Source organism: Taeniopygia guttata, chromosome 3, assembly GCF_048771995.1.
Source record: "Taeniopygia guttata chromosome 3, bTaeGut7.mat, whole genome shotgun sequence".
Classification (NCBI taxonomy): Eukaryota; Metazoa; Chordata; class Aves; order Passeriformes; family Estrildidae; genus Taeniopygia; species Taeniopygia guttata.
In genome coordinates this window covers 2,253,404-2,271,673 of record NC_133027.1, presented here as the reverse complement: position 1 = coordinate 2,271,673, position 18,270 = coordinate 2,253,404, and the positions used below count along the sequence as shown (strand labels likewise).

The 18,270-nt window shown below is 47.8% G+C and overlaps 1 protein-coding gene across 3 annotated transcripts in view; it reads right to left on the bottom strand.

Annotated features, from left to right (window-relative positions):
* The window catches only part of EXTL3 (exostosin like glycosyltransferase 3), a 138,233-nt gene extending 125,377 nt beyond the window's left edge, over window positions 1-12,856 (bottom strand). Inside the window, exon 1 of one of the 3 annotated variants that reach the window (XM_032747526.3) lies at window positions 12,741-12,856. The gene's annotated coding sequence lies outside the window, so the exon portion shown is untranslated. Of the gene's footprint in view, window positions 1-1,787; window positions 5,901-12,677 lie in introns of those variants that run through there. The other 2 variants (XM_041714965.2, XM_072926251.1) reach the window with 2 other exon arrangements.
* Window positions 12,857-18,270: the final 5,414 nt, after the last annotated feature.

The window sequence follows — 18,270 nt, the reverse complement described above, 5'->3', positions numbered from 1 at the left end:
TTGAGCGCAACCTATTTCAAAGGCTAACTTTACTATACAAAAGGCTTTAAATTTAAAAAAATAGATATCTAAGTAGCACAGGGCTGCCGCCAAAGCCAACTGCTAAAATAAGGAAGCAGGTGGCAGCTGCTGCTTTTTCCCAGCTCAGAAGGTACTTCCTCCTTTTCAGTTCACCCAGTTCAGTTATTAGTGCATTTGAAACAGCAAAATCCACTCCAAGCTGAATCAGAATGAAAATATTTTTAAAATGTAAACCTTACATGTTTTTTTTTTCATAGCTGCAGGATTCTTAAGTGTATTTGCAAAAGCACAGGACCATAAATCCAGAGTCTGATCCCTTAATACTGAAGCCAACCACATTGCATAATCCCATTAATACATTTATCAGGCCCCATCTTCACAGCAATCAGGTTTTTAGCCCTTTACACAATAACCATTAGAAGGCTCTTCAAGCATCTCCCTTGCTTTGAACCTATTCTGCTCTTTTCCAGCCTAAACTTTTTCAGAGCCTTTTGTTCTTGTGCCAGAATTGTCATTTAACTTAAAGAACTCTTCTCCCTCTCTGGTATTTACACCAGTGTATTTATAGAGAAGGAATCTAATTTTTCTCTGCCTTTTTTTTTGTCATCACCTCACCATCCAGGTTCCTTTAATCATTTTGGGAGCCGGATTCTCTGTTCTCCAGCAGATGCCCTCTGCTGCACCTTTTCCAGCTGGAATCAATCTTTCTCCTATGGACAAGGAATGCAGAATGCATTTTAAGCCATGCCTCACTAAAACCTGTTGCAGTGGCATTCACATTTCTTTGCCACCAGTGGGAATAATTCAGTTGACAAATGTGATCCCAGACATATCTTCATCATCAGGACATCAGAATTATCCTATGGCTGATGAATACATCCCAATTCCCACACAGAACCCCCAGCTTTCTGTCAGCGTTTGGATTACAAGAACTCACATTTGCTTCAGACAAATGGTCCCAAAGTCAGTCATTCTTCTCCTGGGATCTCCTGTTTTTCCTCTTTTGATGACACCTCCAAATCCCATTAATTTCTGCTCTATCATTACTCAATACTTTTATTAGCACCGCCCGTGAGGAGCACTATTGCTAACTTGCCTGCCAATCCTTCTTCAACCTTCCTGCCTTTTCTGCCTTTAATACAGGATTTATTGATGCAAAACAGGAGCAAAATACTTCAATTCTGATTGATTTAAACTCTCTTGCTTTGCATTTTTGGTTTGGTTTTTTTTTTTTTCTTTAATGAATGGCTGATTTTTGCTGGTGGAGAACAACAAAGGCATGGTTCTCCATAAATCAGGCCTTTGCCTGAATTGCAAAGCTGTCCTATTTTTACAGTTAGGCATCTGTAAAAATTAATAAACTATGCAAGTCAACACATTTGATGTTAAAAATGGTAAATGAAGTTTCTTAATGACTAGCCTGACTTTTTCATTGTACTTCGGGTTTATGTCACAAATTTAAAAAACAATGAAAAAGACATGTCGAACTTGTAAAATTAAGCTAAATGTGCTGAATACATAGTTTAAATTAAAACAAACTGGTTTATTGTACAAAGAAATTCTGCAACCTATAAATAGAACAAACTTCTACCTATTCAGCATGTCTTCAGGTTTCCAGAACTTGAAACAAAATTAATTTCTATTCTCATGCTAAGGAAGAGCTGATGCGCAAGTAAAATGAAAAGTGGCAAAAACCACTTGGCTAAACATTTTCTTTAACCTACCTGTCAAGGAGAGGACACTCACACAACCAAACACAGCATTACCTTACAAAGTCTCTTCAGCTTCCTCATCAGAGAGGAAAGCAGAGAAAGTGATGACATTGTCCAAATCTTCATCCACCAGTCCTGCAGCACTCTGAGATCCTCCAACACGTGGCAATGCTTTTGTTTAATCAATACCACTATTGGCTTCCAAGAGTGCAAGAGCAAGCAACCATTTGCCCTTCCAATTACAGCAGAAACCACTACATATGTCGAGATTTAAATTCAATCAAATTTAGAGATGAAGAAAAATCCTCCCTTTCTCCCATTACCAGTGACAGAACAATGCTATGCTCTGCCTTTTTTTTTTTTTTCTTTTTTTTTTTGGGTAATTAAAAATAGACTGAACTTTAGGAGTGTTATTGCACTTGAAGCAGTAGAATAAAGTGCATCATAAAAAGATGCCACTGGGATCAGTTGAAGCCAAGAAAATTGAAAACATTTTGAAGGAACGAAGCCAAAAACACAGAACCAGATTTAAACTCGGCGTGCGCTGTGGCAGAATGCCAGGGGAAGCAGAACCGGCTGGGGGAGTGTGGAGAGGGAAGGCTCCCTGCTGCAGCCCATGGATCAGGTGTGATGGGCCAGGTAATGGGGGGACACAGCTGGCACAGCTGGGGGAGATCAGTGAAGGAAACCCACTGCAACCTGCTGGGCTGTGAAACATTCTCATCATATTAAACCATGGCATTAATAAACATTGAGCTGTAATCCACCACTTGCCGTCTTCAAAGAGCTCTCAACCCAATGACTAATTCTCACAACCACCTCCTTAGGTGCAGGAACTGTTTATAAAGATGAGAACAAAGGCAAAACGGTGGAGTCATTGGCCACAGCTCCTAAAAAGCAATTTTTTAAACCAGAGGAGCACAAGGCTCCCAGTGACACAGCCCCCTCAGTAGGTGGAATTTGCCTCGTGTTTCTTCGACAGCAGGACACATCTACAACCTAAAACACTTGTCCCCAAACCTGAAACTTCACATATAAAGTTACTTCTCTAATGTGTGTGAGACTGATTTTATATCTTCTCTGTGCAGGCAGGGAGCAGGAGAACGGCAGAAGTAAAATGGGTGAAGTGATGCTACGATGGAGATCAACAGGAGGTTTTGGCCACTAAACTTGCATTTCAGCTGATATGGTTTAATCAAGAAAGAAAAGCACCTAGCTAAGCCTCCTCACTAAAAGGTTGGTAAATCACAATTCTTAGATTCTCTTCTTCATCTCAGTTCTTCCTCCAGCAAATAAAATTACCTTAAAATTTACAAGAAGGCTTTGAAACAGATTCAGGTTTACGGCAAACTCTTGGAGAAAAGATGCATAGAGCATCTCTGTTACCAATGCTCAGCTCAGCAGAGATCTCCAGAGGAGACCAGAGCTAAAAAATATCTTAACAAAATGCCAGAAACAAGAATAAGTTACTAAAGGGAAAACAAACCCAACACACTTGTGTTTCTAAGCACCTCAACGACGTTATCAATAAGCCCAGATACAGCCTTTCCACAAAAGCTGCAGTGACAATCGATTCAAATGGATGGCACTTCTGTAATGCCCCTATTTGACTCTGAGCTGAAGCAGATAAAAATTCAAAGATTGGACTTCCTTGGTATTTTTATGTTAATCTGCACAGCTTTAGGGAAATTGTTGCGACTCCACTCCAATTCACTCCGTGCAGTCAGAGCCATTCAAGTACCTACCAGCAATTTTCATACCCCTCCAAGTCTATCTCATAAACTGTCATCAGCCCAATGCATTATCTTGCCTGAAAAAATCTGTCAGGAGCACCAGGCAGGCTCCCCCTCGGCTCAGATAAGCGGAGCAGACCCGACTCATCCTCTTTTTTTTTTCCCCTTTCATCCTGGTTTGTATTGTCACCCTTACAATTTATTTTCCTGTATAGCACAAGATCAGGCTACATATATGTATAATGAGTGTGCAAGGGACAACAAGAGAAAGAAAGTGGTTTTCATCTCCACCTATCCTCCCTTCTAACAGTTCCTTTTGCTTCATTTTTTGGAGGTATTTTACTATTAAATTCAAATCAATTCTCCCTTTTTCTTGCTTTTGTTGAAAGAAAACAACAGGACACGTGAGAAACCCATGTAGGCTGGTGCATCCCTTGAAGAGCTGGACGATCTCCCTCCTTCCCTCCTGGGGACTGTCTGGTATCCCTCACCAGCTGGAGCTCCACCCCGCCCCGAGGCTCTGGGAGTACCCGGGCTATCCCTCACGCCTGTTTTTCACCAACTTACACAACCTTCATTACCCTTCAGCCCAGTGTCTCTTTGTCAGCCTTGCCTGACACAGGCTGGCAGGTTCACAAGTTGTTGGGGTGGCACAAACATGTGGGGTGATTGGGTCCAGAGACTGGGGCTCATCTGTGAGAAAATAAAACAACACAGATGTTGGTTGTTGTGCCACGGATCTGAGCAGAGATCCCAAGCAGTGAAACAACCTGGAGATTTAGGTGTAACCTCGCAGAAAAATCGGTATTTGGATGAACTTGGGAGCAACCAAATGTCTAAAATACCACACCAATAAAGAAACCCCCAGCTTTTTGGCATCAGCCAGCAGCAGAACGACTCTGCCAAGGTCCCAGGGCCCTCACAGCAGTCAGAGCTTGCACCACACTCCCAAATCTTCACCAACGAGCTTGGGGTTGCACCACAACACAGGGAACAGAGAAGGTCCATCCCTTTACTCCAGGCTGCACAAAGTTTCACTTCAGTCATTTTCTTCCACCAAGCCCACCCAAGATTCTCCAGAGTTTCTTCAGATTATGATTGTCAGGCTCAGCTCAGTGACAACCCAGGTAGAGCAAAAGCTCTAACTCATCAATCCTTTTAATTCTTTAAATTAAAGAATTAAATTTCTGCATTACCATTGTGATTATGTTTTCCTTGTAACAAGGCCTTCAAGGCAACATGAAACACCAAAGAACAAGGAGCAAGAAAAGTCCTCAGGTGGTCAAAGATTCATTACAACAGACAGAATCATTGCCTTTATCCTCTCTCCAGCCCCCACTTAATTGAGTAGCCTGATAAATTGATGAATTACAGTGAAATGATCTTGCTGTGATGCCTCTCGCTGATGAATGAAGAATATCCTGCCAGAGTCTCCTGGTTTCAGGTGATGGATTTGAGCCCAGGCTGCAACACAATTCCTTGTGACTGACAAGCTCAGCTATTTGCACTCTTAATCTTGATAATATTTGATTGAATAAACCCAAGGTCATCATTTCCCAGGTGGATAAATTGCTCCAAATATCACCAGCCCTCCAATTACTTCAAACTGCATTAACAAAAAAAGGTGAAGAATATTCACGTAAGAGCTGCTGAGATTTCAGCCTCGTGGCTGGGAAATCTCTACAACCCAAAACAAAGCTTTGCTGGAGCATGAACGAGCCACTGTGGAGTTCCATTTGTCATGACATGGCCAACAGCCCTTTTCCTGCAGCCCTCAAACCTCAGGGACACAGACCCCTGGGGAGTAACGTTGCTCATGTTCAGTCACAGCCCAGCAGATTTTTTCTTTTTTGTGTGAAGTCTGATAGGAAGCAGCTTGGCTGAACTGGAGTGATTTCAAGACGTGGGAAGCTGGGAAAGGATAACTATTAATTGGCATAATTTTCTTTCAGCACATACAAACACTTTCTAATAGAGGGAAACATTAAAACTCCCATACTTGAGCTTTAGTGAACAGTTTGGGGATGCAATCTGATTTTTCTTTCCCATCTTCTTCTTCTTCAAGAGGCAAGAAATGGGAGCAAAAACTTCTGCACCTTGGCTGCACAGAACTTTCACACAGATCTCTGCACAGCATCAGCTGGATGGAAAGATGGTGTGTCATTTGTGAAATATTCCAGTCCTTTATTGTGCAAGCTCCTAATTATTAATGTCTAGGCTCCGTATTTCTACAGTGAGATTTATGATGTAGCTCAAGCTGGTGGATTTGAACTAATTTTCCCTCAAATCCACAGATGGGAAACCACAAAAGTGCTTTTTATCCCCTCAACTTCTGTAGTCTCTGGTGCAGAAGAACCCCAAGGAACAAACAAGCCCCTCAAAAAAGGAATCTGTGGTGAAAATTGTCATTCTCTGCCTCTACCACCACCACAGTGGCATAAAAATCTTTTAAACAGCTCCACATGTCCCTTGGGGGCAATGCAGACAGATTTTAGCAAAATTTGACTTTTGTGTCTGTTTTTAGATGACATAAACTGCACTACTGCAGGTCTCCTTCCATCCCAGTGAGGCTTTTCAGACCAGGTGCAGAACAGGGACTGCAGCAGGAGCAGGACACAGCTGCTGCCCTGGGATCAGGAGAAAAGAGGCAACTGATGCAAAAGCCACATGGAACCCTTGTGGAGGGAGCCAGAAGCTGTCCCCGTGGAAAAACAGCAGGAAACGCTGTCACCAACCTGGCCTGTCACAGAGCTGGGCATGGAAAAGTCCTGCAAGGGAGAAGCAGAGAACTTCTGGGCATAAAGGATTTCACTTCTTCATGTGATTCCCACAGCAAACCGAAAGGGAAAGATTTTAAGCCTTGAAATTAAGATGGTTTTGGAGGTAAAAAGCATGGTTGGAGAGTCAATTGAAGTGAATCCATTTTTTCTCCAAGGATACCATACATTGGAAAAGCACCAGCACCTGGACTGGTGGCACACGCTGCTCTTACTGGTCTAACAGGGCTTAACACAAACAGCTTGTGCTCCAGAAAATACTCATATTTATATCTTCATATACATATGCATGTACATATAGACATGCCGGTCCCATGTAACACAAACAGATAATAAACACACAAATCTTTGGCTTTAGGATGTGGGATTAAAAAAAAAAAAAATTTAAAAAATAGCAGTCTGCACGTGCTCCAGCAGAAGTTGCATTAAAATAAGCACCGCTGGTCCCAGTGAGTTATAGGTGCTTGCAAGAGGCAGGATAATGGGATTTCTCCGTGCTTGGTTCCCTCGGAGGTGACTGCACTCTTATCAGGAGATGCAGGATATGAGGCTCTGACACTGCTCTGATTCATGCTCTGGAATAACGCAGACATTTGATGGCATCTGCATTGCTGACTCAATTGCGTATCTTCAGTGCTGATCTTGTTGGTGCTGGGAAAAGGGACTGGGAAGGGAAAGTGCTCCTGCTGTCTGCATGCCACGGCTTTGCTGTTTGCCTTAGGGACTCACCGGTAAAAATAGGTAAATAAAGAAAATAAATGTGTTCCTGCCTCCGTCCCACATCCGCCAAGGCAAGGCTTTCAGCTGGTTTTCTCCACCCAAACTTGGCAAAGCAACTTCAAGGAAAAAAGGGAATTCTAACTGCTCTGTTTTCGGAATATATTTGAAATTAAAAGAAAGCAAACCTTGCCCTGTCTTCTCCCTGCATTTTAGTCCCAAAAAGGTGGAAGACAAATATTTCTTGTTGAGGCTCATTCTACCTCCAAGTGGTTGTTTCCAAAGCCTGGATTTTTTTTTCTTTTAAAGTTTCAGCTCTGGCACATCTAATTTTCTTCCTTATGGGGAATAAACAAGAAGAGCAGCAGCCCAGCAGGTGATGAAACAGATTCTTCTCCAACTCTGCAGTAGAAAGCTGAGACCAAGAAGGTGACAAGGAAGATACATGAACACCTTAGAGGATGCTAATCACACATGGGAGTGGTGATTTCCAGCAACTTCTGCCTCATCTGGTGCCCTGGAAATCCTTGGTGAACATTCACAGCCCCACGAGCCAGACCGAGCATGGGATTGCTGCTCCTGTTCTCTTCCTGCCCTGCCTTCACCACCAGAGCTGTGATGGATGCGGCTCCTCAGCCTCTTCTTCTCGCAGAGAGGGGCTGCGGCACCTTCTGTGCTTAAAAGTGGGTGATTTAGCAAGAAAGAAAATCCACAGCTGCCTTTTATAGAATCATACAAACGTGTAGTGGCTTGTGTTGGAACTTAAAAGTTCATCTCATTCCAACCCCCTGCCTTGGACAGAGACGCCTTTCACTAGGCCAGGTTGCTCTAAGCCCCTCCAGTGTGGTCTTGTGTGGAGGTTCATCCTCGTGGCACGACACAGGATGGGTTATCCGTGTTGGACAAGGATAACATGGGAGAGGACTCTCTATGCCTCGTGTCCCTCTTGATATTTTACTCATCAAAGGTGCAAACAGGAGCTCAGGGGGGTCAGGCTGAAGGTCCTTTGCTGTCCTGCTGGAGACACGTTGCGAGAGCCAGATCCTTCCCCTTCCAGCTCCTCCCAGCCTGGCTCTCTGAAGCCTGCACCCTTGGCATGCACAACATCCACGCTGGCTCTGGAGACCTTTGGGATGATCCAGCAGGAGACATTCCCCACAGGCTGCTGAGGCAGCCAAGGCCAGGCCTATCTCAACTCCCCCCCTGTGGCAATGGCCCCACCAAACCCAACACCTGAAAGAGCCGGAGGATTCACAGCAAACAAGAACAGGCCTGGGGTTGGCAGCCTCGATGCCCAGCGCCAGGGCTAAGCCTCCTTTCCAGGGAAGTCGTGTCTCGTCAAGCCTTGGCTGAGCGCTGGGGCTTGCCCATCTTCCCGGGGCGGCCTGGCTGGTGACTAATTAGCCATGACTAATAATCACCTCTTCCCTCCATCATGGCACTTCCGCTGGCACCCACTCATTTGGCACAACCCCTTTGGGTTCCCTTCCCTTGGCGACCCCACTGCTCCACCAAATGTGCTCAGAACTGGTCCAGAGTCATCAGGGATGGCCAAGGAGCCTCTGGTCAAACCTCCAGGCTTTTGGGAGCCGCCTCCAACTACAGCCACCAGCAGCTGTGCCTGTCTCTGGCTGTGCCAGGCAGCCAACCTGTGCATTCCCGTGTGGCAGTGCACTGAATTTGCCCCATCCCAGCTCATTTGTACCACTTCATTAATCACAAACAGAAATCAGGGGAGGGCAGCTGCTCTAGGACAACACACAGCCAGTAAATAAAATATAAACACCTCATCCATACTTAACATCAGGTTTGATCTACACTGCTTTCCTTTCCTTTTTCAAGGTGATTTGCAATTTCTTTGGTTGCATTTTGGGAAGGGGAGGGCTGACTTACTGCGTAATCGCATTTTTGATCTATTATTAAATGCCTGCTTTCTTTTTTCTTTTTTTTTTTTTTACCTTTTCTCTAGGAAGCCAGAAGCCCCAGCAGGAATTACAGCCAGAAAGGGAGGTGAACTGTGAAATGAAAGCTGTGAGAGAAAGAATTGCTTGGGCTTTTGTTTGAAATTTTCAGAGTTTTCTGATTTTTGTTTGGAAGAAATCTCAGACTGGCAAACCAAGGACTCAGTGGAAGTCTGGGACAGGACCACAGCAGATGAGGGCAGTGGCACTCAAGGCAGTCAGAACACCAGACTTTTCACCATTTTGATACCATCTGAAGGTGGATCTGTTCCTAAGGCCACGCTGGAGATGCATCCGTGCTGATGAGTGATTTCCATCACCATTTTTCCTCCTTCCCAGCCCCTCTGCATCGCTGGCAGCGATTCCTCCTTCTGCCATATTTCAGAAATGAGGAGTTTCTCCTCCTTAGGCAGCAGGACATGCTCCCACCTCCCAGCCAGATGAGCCAAAAGCCAGCCTGGCTTTGCTGCCAGCTCCCACAGATGCTCCTCGTGCCACGGTGGCCACCTGGCTGGCCAGCACACGGTCCCCTGGTGGAGCCACACGGCCAAACTGGGTCCCCCAGCTCCCCAGGGAAGCCTCTGCTCTGATATCTGTGGCAGCCCCAGAAAAGGGCAGATGCTCATTAACATTTCCTATTAATTGAATTAATTAGTTTAACAATTTCCTGTTAATTTCCTATCGTAATAATCGCCTTATTAACTAATAGGAACAAAGCCATTATTTAACCACCAGGAATGTGACTCAGTGACAGTCACAGCCACCAAAACTATTTTTTGGGAAAAGAATATTTTTTTAAGTGCCTTTGTTTTTAAAGAGTGGCCCACGCAAGCAGCTGAGGGTTTTGCAGCTGAACTGGGCAAGTTCAGACTCATTCTGAAGGAAAAAGCATCCCTGGGCCACATTCCATAGAAAACTCTCTGCTTTTTCCAAGGGAATACAGGAAGGGACGTGACACACAGAGAGCAGCTCCATCTCCTTCTGGAGCAGCTCCTCCCTGGAAATTCCAGGGGATGGTTGGGGAAGGAACACAAAAAATGGCACGTCTGGAAAGAGCCATCCCTGGCTGGGAGCAGCCAGCAGATGTGAACATCCATCTGACATCCATCCACCAGTGCCCACCACTCCTCAAGCATCTGAAGGACCACCAGGACCTCTCCTGGTCCTGCTACAAGAACCACAAAACTTCTGTTTGGCCACTTCCAAGCAGCTGCTTCCAGGACCCACCAGAGACCAACTATAGCTAGAATAAAAACAAAAGCTGATGTGGGACTGGAAACCCTTTCCTCATTCCCAGAGAAACAGAAGAAATGAAGCATTTGTGAACCTTCAATTCTAACTCACCCAACAGTCACAAAATCCTTTTTGGGATCCCCAGCGACCAAACCTCAGCTGCCACAAAACTGACGTTGGTGATACGGGAGCAGATGTTCCCTCACCTTCGTATTTTTACTGAGTACAACTGATTCAAGTTTCTGGGCACAAAACCAGTTGGAAGGAGCCCGTTCCCAGAGATATATCCCTGCTAAAAACACCAGAGCTGGATGCCACTGTGACATGAGGGATTGATGTGCCACCTCCTTTCTCCACCTCCAGCCTGAATGCCATCCTGCCTTTCCCTTAAACTCGGCAGAAAGGAGCCAAACCGCAGCAACTGTCGGCATTTGGCTTTATCTGCTACAAAATGTCAAACTCTTCACCAGGAACTGCAACATTTCCATCCTCCCTCACTCCAAAGCAGGAACACTGGTACAAAGAAGCCAAAAATGGATCAGAAAAAAAAGAAAGCATCACCTACACCAGCCACAAATGGACTGAAGATGATGGAGGTCCCTCTTGGGCAACAAAGGGTCCTGCAGGGGAAAAGCCCACCTGAGTTTTTCCACATTCCCTTGTGTCACCTCTGAATTTGCTTCCCATGCAACCATTTATACAGAAATGCGAGTGCACGTGTGGCACGCTGTGGAAATATTATGACTAATGGATGGAACCTGTGCAATGTGTCAAAATCTTCCCTCTCTCCCCATGTAACAGCATCTCACACGCACTTGAGACATTGGCACCTACGTTTAATCTGTTTGCTTGTGAGGGGATGGAACGCATTTAATGAATTATAGAGATTTTATGTCTCACCAGTAGATTCTGCTCTGCCATGGCAGCAGAGAAGCCACAGGTTCCCCCCAGTCCATTGCTGTAGGATCAACAGGCTCTCATCCTTCCTTATTTATTTTGGAAAAGCACATCAGGGCACAACACATCATTTGATTTTTATTTTTAATTTTTTTTTCCTGCTAATACCCCATTTTCCCCATCTCTGATCTTTGATGGCATGGGACTGCATCTCCTCATCACTCCTGCACACACACAGCGCCCATCCTGCATTGCTGGGACTGCACAGTCTCTTCCAGCAGGGAGAAAACTCTTGCCCAAGGTTTTTCTGGGACCATTTATAGTCTCGTAACAATGATGTGTACCAGCACATCTGAAATCCCCTCAGCTCCTGCTTTGCACAGGCACATTCCCAGCATCACTGGGACACAGCTGGGCTCCAGCACCCAGACCTGGCCAGGTCTGCAGCAGTGGGAGAGGCAGAGAAACACCTCAGCACCTTCTGCTTTTATCAGGGATAAAATCACCCATTTCCCTCCTTTGCAGCATCCTCTCCCTCCCGAGCTGAGCACCAAAGGAGCAGAAGTTTCTTCACTCGGCCATCGAGGCACATTTGAAGGTGAAGGTTGGACGGGGCTGTGGGGAGCCCGGGCTGCCCAGAGCAGAGCGGAACACAAAGAAACCCAGCCCCGGCATGATGAAATACAAGTTTATTTGCTTTAGCTCGGGTCCAACCTCCCTCGCTGGCTCAGGAAAAATTTCTTTAACGCCGCTCTGTCTGGGGGCTTTCGTGCAAACCAGGTTTTTTAACCAACTCAAAACACAACTCCAAGGAAGCGGGACCAGAGCATCCTGACTTCTCCAAGAATTTTGCTCTGCCCCCACTCTCGTGGTTCACATCCCAGACACGGAGTTAACGCGGCGGAACCGTGAGGGGCACCGCGCCACCGGCGCTGCCGAGATGCCGCTTTAAGGGCGGCCAAAACCACCCTCAGCTCCCGGGGATCGCTCCCTCCTCTCTGACCGCCTCCCCTCCCTGCAGGGGTTTCTCCTCCTTCCACAGAAGCCTCCAATTCTCCCCAAGGCCCAAATTGCCAAACTCGAACGCAACTTTCACCGGGGGCAGAGCAGCCCCCGCCCGCTGCTTCATCGCAGCCGTCACATTAAACCGAATTTATGTTGCACCATCCCGGCGCAGCGGGAGAGGAGCCGCTGCCACCCCAGGGCCACCGGCACGAGTTTGGCCCAACTTCGGGCACCTGGATAAAAGCCCAGTGCCCTCTCCAAAAAAACAGCTGCCGGCTCAGCCAGGGTTCATCCCGCTGGAAAAAAAAACCCCAGTCCCCAAACACACCCAGCCCCAGGGACATCTCCATCCCGGGATAGGGAGGGGAAAGGAGGAGGAGGATGGGTCCCCTCCAAAAGGGACCCATCCCGGGAGGGGCTGGTGCTGCTCCCCGGCTGAGTCCGGGGCGCCTTTCATGCAGGGCGGGGAGTGATTATAAAGTAGAATTAAATAAAGTATTAAAATAAATGGGGGGAAATTAAAATAAAAGCTAAACCAATCAACTAAAAATTAAAAAAAAATTAATAAAAAAAAACAAGCAACAGCAAATAAAGCAAATAAAATCCAATAAAATAACATACCGTAAAACGAAAGGAAATGGAACCATCCTTGCCGCCCGAGGGGTCCCGGGGAGCAGCGCTTACCTGCGGAGGGGCCGCGCTGCCCCGCGGAGCTCCGCGCTGTCCCCGCGGCCGCAGCCCGGCGTGCGGAGCCCGCGGAGCCCCCGGCCCCTCTCGCTGCATGCCGGGAAGCGGCTCCCAAAAATGGGGGCGCGGTGCCCTCTGCCGGCACCTCCCGCCCGCGGGGAGGTGATTTATTTATTTCTGTATATTATATATATTCATATATGTATGTATATGCATGTAGCTTTGTGGATATCTGGTATGCATATATTTTATCTGTGTATATATATTTATTTATTTCATATATATTATATATATTCATATATGTATATATATGCATGTAGTTTTATGGATATCTGATATGCATATATTTTATCTGTATATATTTATTTATTTATTTCTATATATTATATATATGTATGTATATGCATGTAGTTTATGGATATCTGATATACATATATTTTATGTGTGTATATATATATATTTATTTATATATATAATATATATATATATGTATATGCATGTAGTTTTGTGGATATCTGGTATGCATATATTTTATATGTGTATATATATTTATTTATTTCTATATATTATATATATTCATGTATGTATGTATATGCATGTAGTTTTGTGGATATCTGGTATGCATATATTTTATATGTGTATATATATTTATTTATTTCTATATATTATATATATTCATATATATATATATAATATCTATATATTATATATATTCATATATGTATGTATATGCATGTAGTTTTATGGATATCTGGTATGCATATATTTTATCTGTGTATATATATATATATATATATATATATATATATATATGTATGTATGTATATGTTTGTGTCTGTGTAAAAATTTAGAATGCTTTGCTTTAGAAGGGGCCTTAAATATCTCATTATTCTACCCCCCTGCCATGGGCAGGGAAACTTCCCACTGTCCCAGGCTGATCCAGCCCGGCCTTGGACACTTCCAGGGATCCAGGGGCAGCCACAGCTTCTCTGGGAATTCTATTCCAGGGCCTCACCACCCTCACAGCCAGGAATTCCTTCCCAAATTCCCATCCATCCCTGCCCTCTGGCAGTGTGCAGCCATTCCCTGTGTCCTGTCCCTCCATCCCTTGTCCCAAGTCCCTCTCCAGCTCTCCTGGAGCCCCTTCAGGCCCTGGAAGAGGCTCTAAGATCTCTCCAGAGCCTTCTCTGTGCCCATTTCCAGGCAGAACCTCTGGAAAATTAATGGGAAGCACTGGTTTGGAGAGGAAGGGGCAGATGTTGGGGCACATCAGCTTTGGGGTGAAACTCGTGGCTGGAGGCACGAGGTTCAGAGCATTCCCCTTGTGAGAACTTGCTAGAAACACACACACACAGAGGTCTGTAGTTATAGAAATGTATGATTATGGGACTGGAAATGTATGGATTGGTGGACTGGAAATGTATGGATTGATGGACTGGATGTACCCTTGGGTGTTGCAGGAGGATGTGGGGCCAGACTGGGTCACAGCCCCACTCCTGACTTTCTGTCCTGCTTTTCCCCACAGGCATCTCCTCTCCTCTGTGCCCAGGCTGCTTGGAAAGGTAATTAATGCATCTCAGGTGGGTAATTAATTCATCTCGGGTGGATAATTAATGCAGCCCTGTGGCAGAATCACCTAAATATTAACGAGACTTTGTGGTTTGACCTCCCTGGGTCAGCACTGCAGGAGCTCTGCTCTGCTGGGCCCAGCACTGGGATCCTGCTTGGAAACCCTGAGGAAAAACCATCCCAGTGGGATGATGATCCTACACCCAACCACGGCGGGATCACCCAAAAATGGGATTACAGCCCAAATAGCACTCTGAATGCGAGTCCTCACAAGCCTCGGTCCGCATTCCCAGTTTGCATCAAGATCCACTAATGTAATTCCTGGGATTTTTTTCTGATGGGAGAAGCAGCTGCAGGTCATGGACAAGGCCTGGAAAAGAGCCTCCTGTGACAAGAGAGGGAATTGCTGAAGGACTGAGGAAAACCAGAGGCACAGCAACCAGAGGCACACCTAGAACTCATCTCTCTCCTCCTTGGCAAGACAAGCCCCAGGAATCACTTGGCTTTCTGATGCCACCTTGTGTCTGCTGCAGATGTGAAGTGACATTTCAGACCCTGCCAACAGCTTGTTGTGACTCAAAACCTTCTTTTTCAACCCAATTCCCCCTTCTGCAGCCTCTATTCCTGCAATGTCTTTCTACAGGCTCCTGTTTCTTCCCCGGGGCAGGGATGTGACTCTGTGGATATCAGGGTCCCTGCCCCAACCAACATTTGGCCAAATTCTGGGGAGAGCCGCAAGTATTCCTCAAATCCCAGGAAATCCCGAGTTTTCCTGCTGTGTTTGTCAAGTCTCATGTCCAGAGCAGCAATGACAGTTCTGAACAGTTTAAATAAAGCAAAATATTGTGAATGTCCCTGGGGAGTGACCGAGGATGTGGACAGAGGCTTCTTTATGTGAAATGTTGCCTCTAACTGGTTTTCCTGGCACCATCTCCTCCAGCTCCAGGTGGCAGCTTGGGCACAGATAATCCCGTGGAGCACAGTGACAGAATTTGTGGAGGTTACAAAGCCTGGAAACATTTCCATGGAACATCCAGGTCTGGTCAGACAAATAGTGAAGAGCAAAGCCAGCAAGGAGCATCTCCTCTCCATCCCCTGCAGCTCCTGGGGTACCTTTTGGGGGACAAATTTAATCTTTTCCGCTCGATTTTAATCAGCTCATCAGCAAGGGGCACTGACAGCATGCCAGCTAAGAGGTTTATGTCTGTTATTCCCTGAAGATTAGCCTTTGGAATCCAAGAGAGGGAAGTGGCTGCATCTCCAGCTCAGTGGAGATCCCTCCTCCAGCCTGAGGATCCCATATGGACTCTATAGGGTGGGGGGATGCCTTCCCAACAGTCTCAGTGGGGCACACAGGGTGTGTGGGTTTGCTCTTGTGCCCTTCGGTGTGTGCACACTTAGGGAGGAACTAAAACAGCAAAACCCGACCCTAAAATGTCCCAAAAGCTTATTGCCCCCATCTGACACCTGAAGCAGTCTGGGGTACGTGGCCCGCCATCCCTCCGTGTCACTGCGCCGCCGGTGTCACCCGGGGCTCGATCGGTGCGCAGGGTGGCACTATTGCCTTAAAAATCCCGGCCAGGGCAGCGCAGGCGTTTCTGCCCCGCGCTTAGGGTGGAAAAGCTGCGGTGGATCCTCCCGAACTGCCCCAAGGGCTGATGCGGGGCACTGCCCGCACTCAGGACCCTGCGTGGATCAACATCGCGGCTTCTCCCTCAGCATCCTCCCAAAACTCCCAGCTCGAGCCACTCGAGGATTCTGCGAGTGTCCCAAGCACCAGTTCCTCCCCACGAGCGTCCCAAGCACCATTTCCTCTCCACGAGCGTCCCTCCATCCACTCGAGGATTCTGTGAGCGTCCCTCCATCCACTCGAGGATTCTGCGAGCGTCCCAAGCACCAGCTCCTCCCCACGAGCGTCCCAAGCACCAGCTCCTCCCCACGAGCATCCCCCCATCCACTCGAGGATTCTGCGAGCGTCCCAAGCACCAGCTCCTCCCCACGAGCATCCCTCCATCCATCCACTCAAGGGTTCTGCGAGTGTCCCAAGCACCAGCTCCTCCCCACGAGCATCCCTCCATCCACTCGAGGATTCTGCGAGCGTCCCTCCATCCACTCGAGGATTCTGCAAGCGTCCCAAGCACCAGTTCCTCCCCACGAGAGTCCCCCCATCCACTCGAGGATTCTGTGAGCGCCCCAAGCACCACTTCTTCCCCACGAGCATCCCTCCATCCACTCGATCCCAAGCACCAGCTCCTCCCCACGAGCGTTCCTCCATCCACTCGAGGATTCTGCGAGCGTCCCAAGCACCAGCTCCTCCCCACGAGCATCCCCCCATCCACTCGAGGATTCTGCGAGCGTCCCAAGCATCAGCTCCTCCCCACGAGCATCCCAAGCACCAGTTCCTCCCCACGAGCGTCCCAAGCACCAGTTCATCCCCACGAGCGTCCCTCCATCCACTCGAGGATTCTGCGAGCGTCCCAAGCTCCACTTCCTCCCGACGAGCGTCCCAAGCACCAGCTCCTCCCCACGAGCGTCCCTCCATCCACTCGAGGATTCTGCGAGCGTCCCAAGCACCAGCTCCTCCCCACGAGCGTCCCTCCATCCACTCGAGGATTCTGCGAGCGTCCCAAGCACCAGTTCCTCCCCACGAGCATCCCTCCATCCCTGCCCAGCAGAACATCCTCCCCGCACCCAGCGCTGCTCCAAGAGCCTTTTTAAAAGGACCCCAATTCCCCACTGTCCCGGGATGGAGGAAAAGCATTTAAGGATGGCTTTATCCCTGGGAAAACGGGATCCAGGGGGAAGCAGCTGTTGGGAGCCGCTTGAGCCCAGCATTGGGCACAGGAGCTCGTGGGTGGTGCAGTTTTTCTGTCCTGCGCCGCCCCCGATCCGACTTCTCTGATGCAGAATCGGGTCAGGAGCAGCACTGTGAATTTGATTTGAGATCGGAACGGAGATGTCCCTGTGACAGCCACTGCCACCGCCGGGGCTCGCAGCGAAAAACAAAAGTTTCATTCCTGCCAGCCGCAGCTTTTCCAGCAGCAGCTGCGCCGCTCGGGGGTGAAAATCCCTCCCCGGGGGGAGCAGCGCCCCGCGGACAGGTCGGGAGGGTCAGTGGCACTGAGTGACAGGGTCAGGGTTTTTGGGGCACCGCTAATTCCTCACAGCTCTGGGGGGGTCAGTGGCACTGAGTGACAGGGTCAGGGTTTTGGGGCACCGCTAACTCCTCACAGCTCTGGGGGGGTCACTGGCACTGAGTGACAGGGTCAGGGGTTTTGGGGCACCGCTAATTCCTCACAGCTCTGGGGGGGTCAGTGGCACTGAGTGACAGGGTCAGGGTTTTTGGGGCACCGCTAATTCCTCACAGCTCTGGGGCCGCACTCCAATTAGCGCCCTGCCCCGCTCCCCGCCGGGCTAACGAGCTCTGGCAGCATTCGGGAGTTTTGCCCGCGTTTAAAAGCTCCCAAAAAACGGGTTTAACCCTTCCCCTGCCCAAACGGCGCTGCTGCCAAGGCCGGGTCACCCAGGGGAGCGCCAGGAGGTTTTGTGGATCGAGCAGGTTCCTCGGGATTGCTTTTAGGGAGAAGCATTTCCAGCGGGGAAAAGGAGTTTAAAACTAAAGATGGTTTCTGGTTTTCACAGAATCATTTAGGTGGGAGAAGACCTCTGAGATCATCGAGTCCAAGTATTGAGTGATGAGCACCTTGCACTGAGTGCCACGAGTGGGATGGGGACTCCACCGCTCCCCAGGGTTTTCTGTCAGGAATTTCCTCCTGATGTCCAACCCGAACCTCCCCTGGCACACCTTGAGGGCGTTTCCTCTCCAAACTCTTGGTTATCCCCAGGTTTTATTGCTGTTCCATGCCCCAGCACATCGATGGCGCTGCTCCCTGTGCACACCGTCCCCACGGGCACCTCATCCTCAGAGAGCCCCAAAAAAACCAATCCCAGAAATGAA